The sequence below is a fragment of the Meriones unguiculatus genome (assembly GCF_030254825.1).
Source record: "Meriones unguiculatus strain TT.TT164.6M chromosome 13 unlocalized genomic scaffold, Bangor_MerUng_6.1 Chr13, whole genome shotgun sequence".
NCBI classification, from domain to species: Eukaryota; Metazoa; Chordata; class Mammalia; order Rodentia; family Muridae; genus Meriones; species Meriones unguiculatus.
The window spans coordinates 1,489,706-1,508,553 of record NW_026843580.1 but is presented as its reverse complement, the minus strand read 5'-3'; the positions used below and the strand labels follow the sequence as shown (position 1 = coordinate 1,508,553).

The 18,848-nt window shown below is 37.7% G+C and overlaps 1 pseudogene; it reads left to right on the top strand.

Moving 5' to 3' along the window:
• The window catches only part of LOC132650491 (zinc finger protein 431-like), an 84,980-nt pseudogene extending 67,311 nt beyond the window's left edge, over positions 1-17,669 (top strand).
• The last annotated feature ends 1,179 nt before the right edge of the window (positions 17,670-18,848 follow it).

Below are 18,848 nucleotides of genomic sequence, written 5' to 3'. Positions count from 1 at the left end.
TCTTACCAGGTGACTTTTCTGATATGAGATAGAGATTTTGGATTGTTCCTTAGCAATCACATAAAGACAATTTGCACTATGTCTGTAGAAGGCAGAAGAGACAACATGAAGGTGAGTGATACCAGTTGGACTGTTTATTCTTTCCTTTTGACAATTTCTTTTGGTGATCTGTCATTTTCTTCAGAAGTTTCATGTGTCCAGTTGTCTCCATATTCATTAGTTGGAAGATTTTATTCTCCTGAAAAGATTAAATCAAAACCTGCCCCATCCCTAATTCAGGGGAGAGGGTCCTACCTTTTTAGGCATGTTATATCTTTTATAGGGCAAAATGGTTTTTTGGAAATAGAAAAAGTATAATATCTCAATTAAAGTTAAAAGATCTTTGAAAGTTTATAAATATACCTTAAAGTGTATTTATTTCTAGATAATAAAGTGCATTCACTTTGATTTTCAGCCTGTCTTTTACATGTAGCTTTTAAATGAAATCAATGTAAATCATATGTGCCTGCCTCTGCTTCCCAGGTGGTATGTAAAAGGCATGTGCCTCCCAAATGCTGGGATTAAGGCTGTGAACCACCAACACCCTGTCATTGTAACTCCTGAATTCAGAAAACAACTAATTAATAGTGAACTGCTTGTCTCTGCTGGGATTAAAGGCACTGTCTGTCACTACACTGCTCAAAAATTTTATATTCACTCCAAATTATTCTATCTCAAACAAGTTTATAACTTTGAATTTACTTAAAACATTTAAACCTCTTAACTGTTTTTCATATGAAACAACGAAAGTATCCTTCTTTTTTTTCAATGCTGTTTATTCAGGAACATTGAACAATCCTCGGACCCCGGGGAAAGCCAGCCCACAGCTTAAATAGCCTCTGGGTAGCCAACCCAGGCGTGCCATGGGGGCAATGCAGATAGGTCCACATACATGGAAGCAAGCCAGATCCTCGGCCTTAGCCAAATGTGGAGTTGTTCGTGACAGAGAGCACTCACCATCGGGAAGGTGGAAGGCAGAAACTAGCTCCATCTTTAAGGCATAGAATTCCACAGCTCTCTACAGTACCCCCTTTTTGTTTTAGACGCATCAGGCAAGAGTAGAGGTCTGATCTCTGATATTAGAAATAAATTGGCATGCGGGTTGATGCCCCAGGTCCCGCCTCTGAGAAAAAGGTATCGGACGGGTCTGATGCTCTTTGGGTGGATGACACCTAAATGAACATCTGTACAAAGTCCCAATTTATTTCTAGTAAATCCTTTCTATTTAAGAAGAAAAAACTAGTCTTTATAAGTTTGTATGGACTCAATGACCAAGCTGTCTGATGAACAGTTACCTCTGCTTATTCAGGGGATCTCCACTATTCAAATCTAATCATTATCAATTTTGATAGGATCCACCATTCCTTTCCTGTGGAGACATTTAGTTTTACCTGTGAAGACACAGTTCAACCGTTTCTCATTGTCTACTCCTTTTAGTTTTGTTTACTTCTTTTTGTTGTACAGTATTTAGGTGTGCTGTTAAGTTGCTAGTAAGAGATCTTGCAGATTTTTTTTTTCTAAATGTACTTAGTGCTATGAACTGTCTTCTGGTCAACATTTCTATTGTGTACTATGAGTTTTGATATGTTATATATTCATTTCATGGAATTATTGCAAGTTTCTTATATCTTTTGATACTTCCACTGTTCAAGTATATCATCAGTTTTGGAGAACAATGTATGAGTTGCTGAGAAGATGGAACAATCTTTTGTGCTTGGGTGGATGTTCTGTAAACATCATTTGGGTATATTTAGTTTTTTGATGTTAGTTAGCTGGAGCATTTCTCTGTTTAGTTTGGTCAGGAGTGTCCATTGGTGAGAGTGATATATTGAAGTCTTCCTCTATTGGTTTATGAGGGCCAGGATGTGATGCAAGCTGCAGAAGTGTTTCTTTTATAACTTGGGTGCTCTTAGGTTGGGGGCATAGATGTTAAGTGTTGAAATGTTATATTGCTGGATGTTTTATTTTAATATGTCATGTCATTTGCCATCTTTTGATTAGTTTTTTTGGAAACTGTTTCGTTACATATTAAAATTTCTATACAAGCTTGATACTCTAGTCCATTTATTTAGAATATCTTTTTCCAACCCTTTACCTTGAGATAATGTCTATCTTGATGTGAAGCTTTGTTTGTTGTACTTAGAAGAAGGGTGGATTCTATTTTATCATCAATTTTGTGAGTCTGTGTCTTTTTATTGGTGAATTTGGGTTGATGTTATTAAGAAATATCATTGAACAGTGATTGTTATTTTTGTGGTGGTGGTGGTTTTAGCACCTTGAGTGGGGCTGTATTTATAGATACATATTATTTAAAATTGACCTTTTTATGGAACATCTTATTTTCCCCATTTGGTGATTAAAACTTTCTGGGCATGGTTAGTAATTTGTATTGTATTGTATTGGCTTCTGCAGTTTTTTAGAGTCAGAAGCACTCTGTCTAAGCCCTTCATCTTCTAGCATTTTTACTGAGAATACAGGATTAATTCCAAGAGATCTGCCTTTTTTGTTTTTTGGTTGGTTTTTGTTTGTTTTGGTTTGTCGGATTGGTTGGTTAGTTTGGTTTGTTTGTTTTCAGTTTCAGCTTTTCATATTCTTTCTTCGTTCTGTATATTTAGAGTTTTGATTATTCTCTGGTAAGAGGACTTTCTTTTCTGATCCAGTATCTTTGGTATTTTGTATGCTTCTTGTGCTTTGATAGACATCTTCTTCTTTAGGTTAAGAATTTTTTCTTGTATGATTTTGTTGAAAATGTCTTCTGGACCTTTGATCTCATCCTTCTTCTTCTAATCTGATTATCAGCATGTTGTGTGTTGTCATAATGTCCCAGAGTTCCTGGATGTTTCCTGAAAGTTTGTATGTAGACAGGTTGGTTTTGAACTTCTAGCTCTAACTCCAGTCGAGTGTTGGGCTTAAATGTAGGCCAACATGCCTGGCATCAACATCACCATCATTGGCTGCTGAGCATGGAATATATGGTTTTAGGTATTTATTTTGTTTTGTTTTGTATATGTAAGCATAGGCTATTGTGTTGATTTTCATCAACATCATGCATTTGAAATTTGGCAGGGAGTATGTTTAATTTCTTAGGATGGCATTTAATGATGACACTAACACTATATGAGCTTTCTGAGTCATTGAATTGTGGGTTTGTGACACTCTCCTTACCTGTTGTATTTTGTTTTTTTTTAATTTTATTTGTTTGTTTTATTCCCATTTAATTCATTTTTAATTTAAATTTGTTTTTTTTTTAATTTATTCTCTGACATGAACTCGAGTCTTTGATTACCTCCTCCTGAGTGTTGGAGTCTTGCAATGCCACAGAGGAAGATGATGCAGCCATCCTTGATGAGACCTGATAAGCTAGAAGGGAAGGAATTCCTCCCCAATTAGGAGACTAGAGAAAGGGCATAGGGGCAGAAGAAGGAGGGTCGGTGGGCCTGGGAGGAGATTAGAGAGGGGACTATGGCAAGGATACAAAGTGAACACATTGCAATAAATAAATTAATTAAATTAAAAAATAATTTATCCACTAAACATCCCAATTGTAATCTTCTCCCTTGACTCTTCCTTGTCTCACCCTCCATTCTTCTTTCCTCCTTATCCCACTTCCTATATCTCAGATACAGGGAACCTTCCTCTCCTACCATCTGAACCCAGCCTATCAAGTCTCACTACAACTTCCTGCATCTTCTTCCTCTGTGGCATAGCAATGCCCTCTCCACCAAGGGGAAATGATCAAATAGCAGACAACAGAGTCCATGTCAAAGCCAGCACCTTCTCCCCTTACTATGGATCGAACATGGAGACTGAGCTGCCTATCAGCTACATCTGAGCAGGGGTCTGGTTCCTCTTCATGAATGGTCTTTGGTGGGTCCATCAATCTCTGCAAGTCCCCATGGGCCCAGATTTGTTGTCCTTGTTGGTCTTCTTATGGAGGTCCTGCCAGCTCTGGGTCTTTCTACATTCTACTCTCCCACTCTTTCCTATGATTCCCTGTACTCTACCCAAAGTTTGGCTGTGAATCTTAGCATCTGTTTCGAACCCCTAATGGGCAGAGTCTTTTGGAGGATATGTATGTTAGGCTCTCATCCTCTTCCCTCTCCTCAGTCACTTCTGGTGTTGATTCTATTTCCACTTTTGCATAAGAATTGAGCATCTTTCATAGGGTCCTCCTTTTTACTTAGCTCCTATAGGTCTGTAGATTATAGTATGTTTATTCAATATTATGGCCATTATCCATTTGCAAATGAGCATATACCATGCATGTCTTTCTGGTTTTGGAATAACTCACTTAGGATGATCATTTCTAGTTCCATCTACTTGCCTGAAAATTTTATAGTTTCCTTTATTTTTTAAATACCCGAGGTGCATTCCATTGTGTAAATGTACTACAATTTCTGTAAAACAATGGTTTGGTTGAGAGACATGTAGTTTGTTTCCCTGTTATGGCTATTATGAATAGAGATGCTATGAACACAGTTGAGCAAATATCTTTGTTGAATGGTGGATCATCTTTTTGATATATGCCCAGGAATGGTAGAGCTGGGTCTTGAAGTAACACTATTTCCAATTGTCTGAGAAAGCATCGGATTGATTTTTATACTGGTTTTATAAGTTTGCACTCTCACCAGCAATGGAGGAGTGTTCCTCTTTCTCCACATTCTCACTAGCTTGCTGTCACTTCAGGTTTTGACCTTAATCATGATGGGTTTAAGATGGAATGTCATTTGCATTTCCATGATTACTACAGATATTGACCATTTAATGTCCACCATTTGATATTTCTCTGTGGAGAAATCTCTGTATAGTTCTGTACCCCAGGTTTAAATTGGATTATTCGGATTATTGGAGTTTAATTTCTTCAGCTCTTTATATATATTGTTTATTAGCTCTTTCTGTTGTATGTAGGGTTGGTGAAGATCTTTTGCCAGGCTGTAGGCTGTCATTTTGTTCTGTTGACAGAGTTCTTTGCTTCATAGAAGCTTTTTGTTTCATGAGATCCTATTCCTTAATTCTTGATCTCAGAGCCAGTGTTCTTGGTGTTCTGTTGAGGAATTTATTATCTATGCCAATGAGATCAAGACTCTTTCCCACTTTTTCTTCTAACAGATTTAGTGTATCTGGTTTTATGTTGAGGTCTTTGAACAACTTGGACTGTAGTTTGATGTGGGGTGATAAATATGGATCTATTTTCATTTTTCTACATGTAGACTTCCAGTTAGACCGGCACCATTTGTTGAAGTTGCTGTCCTTTTTCCATTGCATGCTTTTGGCTTCTTTGTCAAAAATCAAGTGTCGATAGGTGTGTGGGTTTATTTATGACTCTTCACTTCAATTCCATTCATCCAACATTCTGATTTTATTTCAGTACCGTGCATTTTTTTATTACTATTGATTTATAGTAGAGCTTGAGATCAGGGATGGTGATACCTACTGAAGATCTGCTATAGTACAGGAGTGTTTTAGCTATTCTGTCTTTTTTATTTATCCATATGAAGCTGAGAATTGTTTTTTTCAAGTTCGTTAAGGAATTGTGTTGATATTTTGATGGGAATATTATTTAATCTATAGATTGTTTTTGGTATGATAGCAATTTTTACTATGTTGATCCTACTGACCCATGAGCATGAGAGATATTTCTCTCTTCTGGTATCTTTTTCAATTTCTTTCTTCAGAGGCTTAAAGTTGTTTATTTTTTTTTCGTGCAGGTTTTTCACTTGCTTGTTGAGGATAACTCCAAGATACATTATGTTGTTTTGTTTTTTTCCTACCTATTGTGAAGGGTGTTGTTCTCCTAATTCTTTCTCAGTCCATTTGTCTTTTGCATACAGGAGTGCTACTGATTTTTTTTTAGTTAACTTTATATCCAACCACTTTGATAAAGTGTTATTCAACTGTAGGAGTTTCCTACAGTAGAATATTTGGGGTCACTTTTATATACTGTCATATATGTGAATAGCAATACTTTGACTTCTTCCTTATCAATTTGTATCCCCTTGATCACCTTTAGTTGTCTTATTGCCCTAGATAGGACTTTGAGTACTGTACTGAAGAGATTTGGAGAGAGTGTGTGGCCTTGTCTTGTCCCTGAGTTCAGTGGAATTGATTTAACTTTGTTTTCATTTAGTTTGATGTTAGCTTTAGGACTGCTGTATATTGTTTTTACTATTTTTAGATCTGTGCCTCTGTCCCCAGTCACTCCAAGAATTTAAACAAGAATAACTGTTGGATATTGTCAAATGCTTTTTTGGCTTCTAAGAAAATGATCCTGTGCTATTTTTTTTTCAATTTGTTTATATGATGGATTAAGATTCCATATATTGGACCATCCCTGCATGCCTGGAATGAAGCCTACTTGGCCATGTTGGATGATATTTTTAGTATGTTCTTGGATTTGGTTTGTGGTTAATTTATTGAGTATTTTTGCATCATTGTTCATAAAAGAGATTGGTCTGAAGATTTCTTTCTCTTTTGGGGTCTTTTAGGATTTATCAAGGTAACTGTGGTCTTACAAAAGGAGTTTGGTCATGTTGTGTCCATTTCTATTTTGTGGAATAATTTGAAGAATATCGGTTTTCACTCTTCATTGAAGTTCTTGTAGAATTCTGCTCTGAAATCATCTTGCCCTTGGCTCTTTTTTTGGAAGGATTTTGATAGCTGCTTCTATTTTTTTAGGCAGTATAAGTCTCTTTAATATCTTTACCTGATTTTTATTCAACTTTGGTAAGTGGAATCTAACAAGAGAATTGTGTATTTCATTTAGATTTTTCAAATTTTGTGGCATATAGGCTTTTGACATAAGAGCTAATGGTTCTTCAGATTTTCTCAGTGTCTGTTATCTCTCTGTCTTCCTTTCAGACTTTGTTGATTTGGATAGTGTCTTTCTGCCATTTACTTAGTTTGGCTAAGAGTTTGTCTATATATTTGATTTTCTCAAAGAACTAGCTCTTGGTTTCGTTGATTTTTTTAAATTATTTTCTTTGTTTCTAATTTATTGATTTCAGCCCTGATGTTGGTTATTCCTAGTGGTCTACTCCTGTTGGGTGTGTTTGCTTCTTTTTTTTCTAGGGCTTTCAGGTGTGCCATTAAGTTGCTTGTATGGAATGTCTCCAATAGCTTATGAAGGCCTTTAGTGATATTAAAAGTCCTCTTAGGACTGCTTTCATTGCATCCCACGAGATTAGGTATGATGTGCATTCATTTTCATTGAACTGTAGGAAGTTCTTTCTTTATTTCTTTCCTCACCTAGATTTCATTGAGTAGGGAGTTGTTCAGTTCCCACGTGTGTGTAGGCTTTTTATTATTTCTGTTATTGTTGAGGTTCATCTTTAGTCCATCATGGTCTGATAAGGTACAAGATATCATTTCAGTCTTGTTGTATCTTTTGAGGCCTGGTTTGTGACCTACTGTATGGTCAGTTTTGGAAAAGGGTCCATGAGGTGCTAAAAGAAGATAGATTCTTTTCTTTTTGGGTTTAAAAATTCTCTAGATATCTGTTAGGTCCATTTGATTCATGACATCCATTAGTGTCATTATCTCTCAGTTTAAGTTCTTTTCCATTGCTCTGGCCCTTGATAATAGTGACATGTTGACTTCTCCCACTATTAATGTACGGTGATTGTTATGTTCTTTAAGTTTTATTAATGTTTCTTTTACAAATGTGGGTGTCCTTGTATTTGGGGCATTGTTGCTCAGAATACAGATGCCATCTTGGTGGAATTTTCCTTTGATGAGTATGAAGTAGTCTTCCTCATTATTTATTTATTTATTTATTTATTTATTTATTTATATTTAGGAGCAATAACTGACATCAGGCAATATTTTCATAGTTTGAAACTATGTGTAACAGCATAGTTTTTAAAAAAATCTTTCAACATTTTATTGTGTTCTTTTTACATTTTTATTAATAACAGTTTATTCACTTTGTATCCCCCCTGTACCTCCCTTCCTCCTCCCCTTCCAATCCCACCCTCCATCTTTCTCACCCCTGTTCCTTTACCAGTCCACTGATAAGGGAGGTCCTCCTCCCCTTCACTCTGATCCTAGTCTATCAGATCCCATTAGGAGTGGCTGCATTGTCTTCTTCAGTGGCCTGGCAAGGCTGATTCCCCCTCAATGGGAGGTGATCAAAATCAAAAAGCAGGCCAATGAGTTCCTGTCAGAGACAGTGCCTGTCCCCATTACTATGAAGCACACTTGAATACTGAACTGCCATAGGCTACCTTTTGTGCAGGGGTTTCAGGCCATCTCCATGAGTGGTCCTTGGCTGGCATTTTAGTTTCACAAAAGACCCCTGTGCCCAGAATTTTTGGAACAGTTACTGTCCTTGTGGAGCTCCTGTCCTCTCCAGGTTTACTATCTCCCAGTTCTTCCATAAGATTCCCTGCACTCTGCCCAAAGTTTGGCAATGAGTCTCAGCATCTGCCTTGACACCCTTCCAGGTTAGAGCCTTTCAAAGGCCCTCTGTGGTAGGCTCCTGTCCTGTTCCTTTGTTCTCCATCATCTGATGTCCATCCTCTTTGCCTTTTTGCATGGGGTTTGAGCATCTAAACCAGCATACTTCCTGATTAACTTCCTTAGGTGTACAGATTTTAGTATTTTTATCCTATATATTATATTCTATATCCACTTATAAGTGAGTATATACCCTGTGAGTCTTTCTGCTTCTGGGATACCACACTCAGCATGATCTTTTCCACTTCCCACCATTTACCTGCAAGTTTCATGTTTTCCTTGTTTTTCATTGCTGAGTTATATTCCATAGTATAGATATACCACAATTTCTGTATCCATTTCTCAACTGAGGGCCATCTCTGCTGTTTCCAGCTTCTGGCTATTACAAATAAAGCTATTACAAACATAGCTGAGTAGATGTCCTTGTTGTATACTTGAGCGCCTTTTGGATATATGCTTAGGAGTGGTATAGCTGGATCTTGAGGAGGCGCTATTCCTAATTGTCTGAGAAAGTGTCAGGTTGATTTGTAAAGTGGTTGTATAAGTTTACATTCCCACCAGCAATGAAGGAGGGTTCCCCTTTCTCCAAATCCTATCCAGCATGAGTTGTCACTTAAGTTATTCTTCTTAGTAATTTTGATGGGTGTAAGGTGAAATCTCAGGGTGGTTTTGATTTGAATTTCCCTGATGACTAAGAATGTTGAACATTTCTTTAAGTGTTTCTCTGCCATTCTATATTCCTCTATTGAGAATTCTCTGTTTTGCTTTGTACCCCATTTTTTAATTTGGGTTACTTGATTTGTTGCTGTTTAACTTCTTGAATTCTTTATAAATACTGGATATTAACCCTCTGTCAGATATAGGGTTAGTGAAGATCCTTTCCCAATCTGTAGGCAGTCGTTTTGTTTTGAAAACAGTTTCCTTTGACTTATAGAAGATTTTCAGTTTCATGAGGTCCCATTTATTGATTGTTGCTCTTAGAGTCTGCACTGTTGGTGTTCTGTTCAGGAAGTTGTAGCCTGTGCAAATGAGTTCAAGGCTCTTCCTCACTTTTTCTTCTAACAGGGTTAGTATGTCTGGTTTTATACTGAGGTCTTTGATCCACCTGAACTTTAGTTTTGTGCAGAGTGATAATTATGGATCTATTTTCATTTTCCTACATGTAGACATCCAGTTAGACCAGCACCTTTTGTTGAAGATGCTATCATTTTTCCTTTGTATGGTTTTGGCATCTTTGTAAAAATCAGGAGTCCATAGTGTGTGGGTGTATTTCTTGGACTTCTATCCAATTCCTTTGATTCACTAGTTAGTGTCTATGCAAGTACCATGCAGTTTTTATTACTTTTGCTCTAGAGTACAGCTTGAGATCAGGGATGGAGATACCTCCAGAAGATCTTTTATTATGGAAGATTGTTTTAGCAATTCTGGGTTTCTTGTTATTCCATATGAAGTTGGGAATTTTTCTTTCAAGGTCTGTAAAGATTTGTGTTGGTAATTTGATGGGAATTACATTAAATCTGTAGATTGAATTTGGTAAGAGGACCATTTTTACTATGTTTATCCTGCCAAGCCATGAGCATGAGAGATCTTTCCATCTTCTGATATCTTCTTCTATTTCTTTCTTTAGAGCCTTGAAATTTTTTCATACAAGTCTTTGACTTGCTTGGTTAGGGTCACACCAAGGTACTTTATGTCCTTTTTGACTATTGTGAAGGGTGTTGTTTACCTAATTTCTTTCTCAGCACTTTTGTCATTTGTATACAAAAGGGCTACTGATTTTTTGAGTTGATTTTGTATCCAGCCACATTGCTGAAAGTATTTGTCAGCTTTAAGGGTTCCCTGGTAGAATTTTGGGGGTCACTCAGGTATACTATCATATCATCTACAAATAGTGATACTTTGACTTCTTCTTTTCCCATTTGTATCCCCTTAATCTTCTTTAATTGTCTTATTACTCTAGCAAGGACTTCGAGAACTATGTTGAAGAGATATGGAGAGAGGGGGCAGCCTTGCCTTGTCCCTGAATTCAGTGGGATTGTTTTAAGTTTCTCTCCATTCAGTTTGATGTTGGTTATATGTTTTCTGTATATTGCCTTTACTATGTTTAGGTATATGCCCTGTATCCCTGATCTCTCCAATACTTTAAAAATGAATGGATGCTGGATTTTTTCAAATGCTTTTTCAGCATCTAAGGAGATTATCATGTGTTTATTTTTCTTTCAGTTTGTTAATATGGTGGATCATATCGATAGATTTTTGCATATTGAACCACCCCTGAATACCTGGCCTGAAGCCTGCTTTGTTGTAGTGGATGATATCTTTGATGTATTTTTGTATTGGGTTTGCAAAGTATTTTGTTGAGTATTTTTGCATCAATGCTCATAAGAGAGATTGGCCTGAAATTGTCTTTATGCTGGGGTATCCAGGGCTGCTTGCTCCTGAATAACTGGGTTCTGGAGATGCCATATTGTTTGTCTTTTGTTGGTTGAGCTTTTACACTGGCCTCTACCCATTCGTATATCTTAGGTGTTGGGTGTTAGTTTCTGGTACTTCCTGGAATCCTGTGGTGGGTCGAATCCCCTTGGCAGAAAGATTTTTCCCAAAGGAGCTCTCCTCCGTTTTTTAGGTATGGTCAATGAATGGCAGGTGTTTTTCAAGAATTGCCACAGCTCATCTCAGGCATACAGACCTGAGTAGTAATTGTTGCCTTTGTTAGTAAAGGGGGCTATCCTCTCACCCAGAGAAGTTCTGGAGACAGCTGCCCTGCTGCTGGGTTTCTTGCTGTAAATTTAGTGAGCTGCTGCTGTAACCTGGGTGCCTTCTGGTTTGGTCAGTTTAGTTAGGGAAAACTGGTTGTCCTTTGGAGCAGTATCTGGGGGTTGATCTCAGGGAACCCAGGCTTCTGTAGGTTTGAGTTTGGAGCTCTATACCACAGTAGCCAAGTGGTAATCAGTGGCAGGTGAGCACCACTTTCATGTATACAGCAGGAGGCTAGAGTATGGATCCTGTGGATAACCAGAAAGTTTTCTGGAGCTAGGTGTCCTGAGGTAGGGCCAGATATTTTCCCCACCTTAGGGTTTTCTCCCAATAGGAAGACTCAGTCTGTGGTGTTTGACGTGGTGTGTAGAATGCGTAGGCACTTGCCAATGATGGCTCCAAGCTGGTGACTGGGAAAGAAGCTGAGAACTTTTCCAAAAATGTTCCTGTGTATGGTGGATGTAGTGTGTGTGTGGAGAGTTGGCTGAGTTCTCTAAGCTGGAACCTGCTGTTTCCCTGCCTGTAGGGTTTTCTCCAGACAGGGAAACCCAGCCTCTAGTGTCCGGGGGCACACAATTCTGTGATGGAGAGTAGGGCATATAAGCCTAGCAGCTGGAGGCACACTCAGGCCTGGCGGCTATGCACCCACCAGTCTGAAGAACCTTTCCAGGGATAAAATGGGTGACCTGAGGTCAGTCCTGCTTTCTTCCCTGTTTTTTTTCCCTAGACTGGGGCTCCCAGTCTATGGTGCCCTGGAGAACATAATTTAGTCTGGAAAGTTTATCAGGACAGAAAGGTGTATCCTGGGACCCGGGATATCTTCCAGGTTCTTGCTGAGTGACCTGAGAGTGGACCTGACTGACTCCCACACCGTGGAGTTTCCTCTCACCTGGGAAACAGGATCTCTGTTGTTTTAGGGCCCAGAGTTCAGTCCTTTAGTTGCTGTACCAACATTGCTGTCCTACTCCTCAGACCCAATGTCCTTCTGGTACCACCATCTTGGATTCCCCCCTTCCTCATCCCTTTCAATTAATTTTGGTTGAAAGTCTATTTTATTAGATATTAGAATAGCTACTCCTGCTTGCTTCTTGGGTCCATTTGCTTGAAAACCTTATTCCTGCTGCAACATCCCAGGAACTTTCCCAGAGATTAGCTGGGTGCTCTGAGGTTGGACCCGATTGTTTACCTCATCATTGGTTTTCTTCTTATATTTGAAACACAGTCAGTTGGGACCCACAGATCCAACTATTAGACGCCATGCAGTCTCTGCTACCCAGCTTATCAGACACAGTATGCAATCAGCCCAACCATCTGGGATCTATTTTTTTTACAGTTTTTTTTCTTTATTTTTTTATCAGTTACATTTTATTAACTCTGTATCTCAGCCGTGTCCCGATCCCTCATTCCCTCCCAGTCCCTCCCTCCCTCCCTCATCTCCACCGTGCCCCTTTCCAAGTTCACTGATAGGGGGGACCTCCTCCCCATTCCTCTGATCCTGTTTTATCAGGTATCTTCAGGACTGGCTGCAAAGCCCTCCTCTGTGGCCTAACAGGACTGCTCCTCCCTTCGGGGGTGGGGAGACCAAAGAGAAAAAAGATAATCAATTGAGCGGACATGGGGTAAGATGATCAATCCTCATTTAGAAAGACAGATGGGATGTGCATTGAACGTATGACAGGAGTCTACTGAGCACATCTGAAAGACTCTAACTAGCAGTGTTTTCAAAGCAAAGACTCATGACCAAACCTTTGGCAGAGTACAGGGAATCATAAGAAAGAAGGGGAGTTGGTCTGATGGGGAAAGGATAGGAGCTCCACAAGGACAAATATATCTGGGATCTATTTTTAATTTTTACTGAATATGAGTATTTTGATTGTATGCATGAATATGCACCTCTTGCGTGCCTAATCCTCACAGTAGTCTGAAGATGTCTTCAGAACTCATGAACTTATAGCAATTGATAGTAGTGGGTCCCAGGTAATCACTGACAATTGAGCCCAATTATTTGAAAGAGCAGCAAGAACTCCTCACTGCTGAGCCATCTGTCCTGTTTTATGTTGCTTATTTATGATCAGCATTTACATTTACATGTTAATATTTTCATCTTTCTATTTTTAGCTGTTTAAACATGCATTCCCTTTTAGTAAGATATCATTGAAGTTACAGTTTAAGCTGGGGCAGTGCAATTTCTGGAGAATAAATATACAACAGGAGTGAATGTATAATTCCTTGTAGAAGTTTCAGTAAAGACCTCTGAGTTCTTTCAATATTTTGTGTTTGTTTGATTGACTTTTAGAGGAGGCTCTGTCTTACTATATAGGTCTGGCTGTCCTAGAACTCTTTGAATAGATAATGCTGACATCCAGTTCAATAAGATACAGCTGCGTCTGCCTCCTGAGTGATGGAATTGAAGGCATGACAGAATACACCCAGCTTGTCCACCATTTTTTGTAGTTAATAACTGTTAATAAATTTCTCTGATTTGTACTTAGTATTGATCATCTGTTAATTTCTCTCACTCTGTGGTCTCTGTCTCTATGTCTCTGTCTCTCTATTTCAAACCCTTCTCTCTGTTTGTCTTTGTCCACATTAATTGCCATGTCTATTCCAAAGCTATATCCTCTTCAAAAAGTTCATATATGATACACTTAAAACTTGTTATTCCGTTTTCTTCTAAAATGACTTAGTGATAACATTAATACTTCTTTTTTAATAGAAAGTTTTAATCTTTATTTTTAATCTATAGACTACATTATTTACTAAGGAGGATATACAAAACAATGATCAAAGAATAATGGTGTGTTCTATTCTTTTTCTTTTGTCTGGTCACTCAGAAATATGGTGCTATTGGCTATGATTGTTGTTGCTTGCCACTCACATTATTTTTATCCATGTATTCACTGTAGTCCACTTTCCCTTCCACAAATATATGAGCCCGCCTCTTCACATACTGATATGCCACATCCCTGAGCCCTGGTCAAAACATAATATTCAGTACCATGTTGTCTTTTGACTAATGTTACCCATCTGTTCAGTGTCCCCTGATCAACACATCTCATTTGTTGCTATATAAAATATCATGACTGTGTTTTGTCCTTCCACCTTTCTCATGACAGGGTCCTGACCTACTCACCCAAGTAACTGAAAATGATTCATAGATTGCTCAAGTACCCAACTAATGGCTACTTTATATTCATGTCTTACAAACTGATGAAACACAGGTTTTTGAAGCACGCCTTTGTTTTATGTTTGTTTGTTTGTTTTTGTTTTTTTTTTCAATCTAACCTTTAGGTTTTTCATCTCCCCTACTTCACATCACGCACAGCACCCAACTGTATAATATTCGCACTTCTGTGTCAGAAAATAAATGGAAGAAGCAGTAGAATTATATGATTATATTGACAATGACGTATAAATTATATTGTTGCCACTGTTTCTGTTGTACAAATGTATGGCATATTTTAGAATTCAGTGACCTTCAATGACGTGCATGTGAAATTCAGCCAAGAAGAGTGGGCCTTGCTGGAACCTTCCCAGAAGCAACTCTACAAAGATGTGATGCTAGAGACCTGTGAAAACCTCACTGCTATAGGTAAGACTGCAATTTTTCTTTCACTTTTAAAATAAAGAGACAACTCTTACTTTGTTATTGATCCTCTTCTGTAATTCCAATTGAGAATGAGGAGGAATGTGGTAAATAAATCAGGCATGATTCTAAGGGTCACAGAAGATAATGATTTAAGTTTTGCCTTAATAATAACATGTTATTTCCAATAATATATATTTTCTCGTACTATATTTTAGGCTACAATTGGGATGACCATAATATTGAAGAACATTTTCAAAGTTCTACAAGTAATAAAAGGTAACATTATGTGCACACTGATACAGATATGAATCTTAAATTTTAATGTGTCCTGGAAGATTGGGGTTTTTTGTTTGTTTGTTTATTGGCTGCTTTTTATTTTCTGTTTTTGAAATAGATTTTTTCTGGGTATCTGTGACTTTCTTAGACTTGCTTGTTAGACCAGCCTGACTTCAAAATAACAAGCAAGATATGCCTGCTTCTGCCTCCACAAGTGCTGGGATTGAAGGCATGTACCAGCACACATGGCTGTGTCCTGGAAGTTTTAAAGAAAAGCAACAGTGTAAAAACAGCACTGCTTTACGTGTACTGATGATCATTAAAATCTCATAATTCCATGTACTTCAATGTCAGGTATCTGATTTGTGTTTACAAGGCACTCCCCTAAGATAGAAGAAAATAAAATAATATTATAACAAAAATACCATTTGAATCATATGGACATTACAGCTACTGACTTGAACTGCCAATCTGTTTAGTCTCATTCTATCTACTCAGATATTGTAAGAGGTATGCACACTGAATTGGTGATCAGTATGTGTTCAAAACCTTCTAATAAGCAAAAATTTCATAGTAGAACCAGTGTTACTCATTTTCGTGCAGTAACTTTGTAAAGTTTAGTGAAAGAAGCAGCTTAGGAGAATCAAGAATATTGTTGTGGAGAAATCGTAATCCCTATATGACATATCTATGATGAACAAAAAACAAACTGTGTTAATTCAATGTGGGAATCTTTATTAATTTTGTAAATTAAACTGGTATATCATATGTCAAAATGATTCTAAGACACATGAGCATAAGGATATTGAAAGAAGCAGTGTCCCTGTCTTTCTCCAAGAACAATTGATTTGGTAGTAGTCCCCACTGTGAGTAAATTTTCTGAATGTGATAAATGGTTACTGTTAATTGGCTTTGCAACTTCACTGAGAATTTATCAGCAAACTCATATTGCTGAAAATACCTATGAATACTAAAAATTTGGAACTTCTGCTTTTCCTGGCTCACTTTGTAAATGAAGTATCATTCATACAGTACAAAAATTTGTGAATGGGATTGCTGTGGTAAAACTCTGAATTCTTAAATTCTCTTCATATATAGGAGAAAACCTCTTATAGAAAAATGATGCTATAAAAGTGTTCCACATAACAAATTCTCTTACCATCACAGGGATCTTCAAAAATACCCATAATGAAGGGGAATACCGTGAATGTAAATAATGTGATAAAACTTTTAAATTTGATTCTTCTTTACCATTAGACCAAATTATGAAATTAATTCATATAGATAAATATATTTATTAGTGTAATGAAATGACGGTGGTAAATCTTTCACATGTGCCAATTTTCTTTGCAGGCATGAAAGCAGTCATACTGGAGAGAAACCCTTTAAATGCACTCTATGTGGGAAAACCTTCCCCTATATCACTGTTCTTATATGGCATAAAAGAACACACACTGGAGAGAAGCCTTACAAATGTAATCAATGTGGTAAAGCCTTTGCAAAAAGCAGTCAGCTCATACGGCATAAAAGAACACATACTGGAGAGAAACCTTATGAATGTAATCAGTGTGGCAAAGCCTTTGCAGAAAACAGTACTCTCTTAAGCCATACAAGAACACACACTGGAGAGAAACCTTATGAATGTAATGAGTGTGGCAAAGCCTTTGCAGAAAACAGTACTCTCTTAAGCCATGAAAGAACACACACTGGAGAGAAACCTTATGAATGTAACCAGTGTGGTAAAGCCTTTAGACAAAACAGTACTCTCTTAAGCCATAAAAGAACACACACTGGAGAGAAACCTTATGAATGTAATGAGTGTGGCAAAGCCTTTGCAGAAAACAGTACTCTCTTAAGCCATAAAAGAACACACACTGGAGAGAAACCTTATGAATGTAACCAGTGTGGTAAAGCCTTTGCACAAAACAGTCATCTCATGAGCCATAAAAGAACACACACTGGAGAGAAACCTTATGAATGTAATGAGTGTGGTAAAGCCTTTGCAAAAAACAGTACTCTCTTAAGCCATAAAAGAACACACACTGGAGAGAAACCTTATGAATGTAACCAGTGTGGTAAAGCCTTTGCACAAAACAGTCATCTCATAAGCCATAAAAGAACACACACTGGAGAGAAACCTTATGAATGTAATGAGTGTGGTAAAGCCTTTGCAAAAAACAGTCATCTCATGAGCCATAAAAGAACACACACTGGAGAGAAACCTTATGAATGTAATGAGTGTGGCAAGGCCTTTGCACAAAACAGTACTCTCTTAAGCCATAAAAGAACACACACCAAAGAGAAACCTTATGAATGTAACCAGTATGGTAAAGCCTTTGCACAAAACAGTACTCTCTTAAGCCATAAAAGAACACACACCAAAGAGAAACCTTATGAATGTAACCAGTGTGGTAAAGCCTTTGCACAAAACAGTCATCTCATAAGACATAAAAGAACCCATACTGGAAAGAAACCTTATGAATATACCCAACCTGATAAAGCCTTTGCACAGCAGAGTAGTCTCCAAAAACAGGAAAAGACACACAGTGGAGAGAAGCCTTGTTAGGGTAATTAGTGTGATAAAGCCTTTGCATGTAACAATCATCTCCTAAGACAACAGCACATTCTGGAGGAAAACCATATGAATTTAACTATGTGGCAAAGCCTTTGCACATAACATCTCCTAATACATAAAAGAACACATACTGGAAGGATGTCTGACAGTAACCAATGTGAAAACACTTTTGGACTTCAGAATCATCTTCACACTCATGAAAGAAATCCTAATGGACAGAAAGCCTGTGAGTGCTTTAAACATGGTGAAACCATTCCACATTTGTATAATCTTCATCATCATGAAAGGATTCATAATAGAGGAAAAACTTACAAATGTGTTAAAATGGTGAGGCCTTGCATAAATCTAGAATCATCATCATCATAAAAGTATCCTTACTGGAGAGGAATTCTGTGAGTATAAGCGATGTGGAAAGGCCTTTGTGTACTTTGGTCCACTGAGATGCAACAGAACTGTAAAACTAGCTCAATGGAAATGACCTCCCTTTTCTGAAGGGAACATGCAACAGTATTATATATTAAGGGGCAATAGGAACGGAGAGTAGTCATGGGGCAGAGAAGGGAGGGGGATTACTATTGGAATTTAAAGTAAATAAACTTATTTTTAAAAAGAATACAATGAATGGTGAATATCAATTACATGCAACAGTATTATATAATAAGGTATTTACGGAAGACTTATTGATAATCCTGATTCTCAACATTTACTGTTTTCAATTGCCTCAGTTTAAGAAACTTTTAGTCCAGTGGATGAATATGTAGGGAATGGTGAATTAACACCAGCCAGGAAGTTCTCTGAGAGTATCACAACAGTGGTAGCCTGTAGAAGTTTCTTTGTGTACACATACCTTTTGTTCCAGGGGTTCTATTGAAAACCATCACAACCCAGACTGAAGTTTGAGATGTGAGGGAGGAGGCTTTCTCTTCTATGTATGACCCTGCTGCTGGCCTAGTTGTATAACCATGGCAAGGATGAGTTTTCTCTGCCTGACATCATCTGGAGAGTGTCTTTACACATAGATGCCATCAATCAAGTTTGATACATGGCCTTTGACACAGATCCCTGATAACTCTCCCCTCCCTTCAAATATAGGATAATTAGGTTCCATGTTCTTGTTCACATGATAGGAATGTGCTTTTTAATGCAAATCAAGCATCC